Source organism: Orycteropus afer, unplaced genomic scaffold, assembly GCF_000298275.1.
Source record: "Orycteropus afer afer isolate SDZICR_OR568_19922 unplaced genomic scaffold, OryAfe1.0 scaffold00088, whole genome shotgun sequence".
In the NCBI taxonomy this organism is placed as follows: domain Eukaryota; kingdom Metazoa; phylum Chordata; class Mammalia; order Tubulidentata; family Orycteropodidae; genus Orycteropus; species Orycteropus afer.
Window position 1 is genome coordinate 6,548,031 of NW_006921675.1, and position 3,208 is coordinate 6,551,238.

A 3,208-nucleotide genomic window follows, 5' to 3' on the forward strand; every position below is an offset into this window, starting at 1 on the left:
TTATGCCAATTGAGCTTGAGGTCCCCTGCAACTATGGTCCCAAGCCCACAGGTTCAACTACTCGGTCCCTCTGGGTAGCTGGCTGTGACCAAGCAGTGACCACAACCTTGCCTTCCAAGGCCTTAAATCTTTAGAGCAGCAGACTGCTACATGTTTCTCCCACAGAGCAGCTGATGAGTTAGAACCACCACCTTTCTGTTAGAGCTGAGCCTTAACCACTGAACCAGGAGGGCTCCATAGTAAGTTACATAACATACGAACCATTGCTCCTTGAGGAAAAGGGGTGGGCCCTGCATCCCAAGGTCCAGTCAGCAGCCCCTGCCCTCATCTCATATCTAAGGAAACTGAGGCCTAGTGAGTATCCCGGGCTCTTGTCCAGGGTTCCTTCTCCTTCTGGTAGATGGAAGCTACAAACAGAGTCAGGAAATGTACAGAAGGTGTCTGCATTCTGCCATACTGGTGCTTTGCAACATTCGAAGGGTAGAAGGAAACTGCCAAATTCACAGACAGCTTAAAAGAAAGTGCTGAGGTGGACAGGGGAATGATTTGTGCTCAGAGGACAGTACCTGGGATGGCTGCACTGAGACTCTGAGAGGAGGAGAAGGGTCGTGGAAACTTCACTTGACACCTATGGCCCTGAGCTGTGGGAAATAGGCACCAAATCCCACAGGCCACAAAGATGATTTCTAACAGCTCTGAATATAAAACCTCCAGCTCCCAGAATCCTCAAACAGGGTGACAGGAACTTCAGTTAAGCCTGTGTTACCTGATAAGTGCAATAACAGCCTGGGCCCACTTCCTATTTTGATGAAAGCTACCTTCCTGAACCTTCCTTCATGGAGGACATGACAAATGTTCAGGGAGAATTATTATGAAACAACCTCTGGTGCTTAAAAACAATGGGTGATCTCCAGAGCAGCCGACCTTGGTTTCATTCGGACACAAGTAGGGACTAGTCCAGAATAAAAGTTGAGAAGCTGTGCTCAGAGAATTTTTGAGAATGTCAGAGCTGGGAAGGAAATTCAAATCCAGCTAGGCCAGCCCTTTCATTTTACAGATAGGGAAACTGAGGCTTTGGGCCATGTCCAAAGATATATAGTAGGGCATCCAGCCTATGACTTCTGACTATCAGTCCAGGGTTTGCTCAACTCTACCACTGTGTGCTAGGCCACAATTCCCCTTTTGTCTTGACATTGTCATTCATTCATTCACTTTTTCCTGACTACCTCCTATGTGTCAGGCATTGTTCTAGGTGCTGCTGGTTTTGTGTCATTGAAGTTTTTAAAGATGAAATAAAAGAGACATATTTCTGTGGAATACACTAAAGAAGGAAAGAAAACTCTTCCAAACACTCCAGGTTTTAATGGTGATAGAAAAATTTGTAAATGGATACTGGTGATGATTGTACATGATGAATGTAGTTAATGTCACTGAATTGTATATAGAAAAATATTGAAATGGGAAATGTTTTATAACACATACACTTACCAGAAAGAAGAAAAATAAAAGCAAGCATTCTCCTAAGAGGAATTTCTCATTATTGGGTCCTGTAACTCTTCCAGGAACTAAGGTTCTACAGCTTAGAAATACTTTTTGTTATGTTATGTGCTTTATTATGGTGGTTGTTCTTTTGTTTGATAAACTGCTTTTTTTTAAAATCAAGATTGCAACACAGTTTTGTTTACTGGAAAAGGGAAGGTAATTTTTAATGATAAAACCCATCAAGTGAAATATCAATAAAAGGAAAAGGATACGAGAGAAAAAGAAACAAACAAACAAATAAAAAATTAGGTTTTGGGGAATTTGAGTGACTGGGGCATCCTTGGATAATTCTGGATGTCCCTTTCTGATGGGTGCCTAATGTCATAGTCACATGCAAATGGGACTTCCCATGCTGCCTCTGCTTACAGTCACCCCTCATTCCTAACAGCCACATCTGCAGCTTGACCCAAAGGAGTCTGTGAGGGAAAATCATTGGAGAGTCTCTAGATCCAAGTTTGAGTGAGTGTGGTGGGAACCCAGAGCGGTTCAAAGCATGTGGACCATACGAGTCCCCCAGGCTGTTTTCCATCATTTTCCTTCAACAGTTCACTTTTCAGTCCTTTGCTCTTATTTACCTCTCTGTGAATGATTCTGCGAATAAATCAGAGAACTTGGCACCGAGTTTTGGATTATCTATGATCTTTAACTTTCCCAGGGCAAAATAAATTAAGCCAACAAATCTTTGTTTCTCATGGTTCAGCCTCCAAACCATGGAAGTGTTGATTTGTGTAGAGTGAGCCAAGCCTTATCCACCCCCCTGCATTTGCAGTAAGCAGTCGTCCATGCATTCATTCATTTATTCATTCAACAAATACTCAGTGAGCACGTCTGTGCCAGCCTCTATTCTAGTCACTGGAGACACAGGTTAAAAGAAGACAATGTCCTTCCTTACCCAGCTTACATTCTCGTGGGGGAGACAGACAATAAACAAATAAAAATACACACCAATTAGCAATCAGGGTCTGGAATGAGTAAAGTAGGATAAAGAGAAGGGGGTGAAGGTTGCACTATTTAACATACATGGAATTGAGAAGGCCTCTCTGAAGAGGTGACATTTGGGCAGAGATTGAATGAAGGGAGAGTAAGCCATGTGCCAATTCTAGGGAAGGACATTCCAGGCAGAAGGAATAGGAATAGACAGCAAAGGTCTGGGACAGAGACAGCTTTGATGTGTTTGGGGAATAGCAAGGAAACCAGGAACAGAAACAGAGTGAGTGATGGGGACAAGGATGGGACATGAAGTCAGAGAAGTGGGCAGGGGCTAGCCCATGGAGGTGGTGACTTTGGGTTTTGTTCCTAGTATCATGGGATGTTTTTGGAGATTTGGATCAGAGGAGTGACGTGGTGGAGGTAAACCTTCAAAGGCTGTGGAGCAGCTGATGGAATAAATGATGGTCAAGCTTGGGTGAAACTTTGGTTTTCAGACACATGGCAGATGGGAGCTGCACCTCCTGGGTGGTGTCTGAAGTAGAAGGCTTCAGCAGCTAAGTGTACCAACAGGGTGAGGCAAGGCCTAGTAGGGAGCTTACCACCTCTCTACTAATCATTCTTAAGTCCCGAAAAAGGACATTCTCCTGTGTAAATAGCAAGGTTGGGACCAACTTGTGAGTCACAGAACCATCAGCCAAACTGGGCTACCATGGCTTGGGATCTGGGAATTCACTGG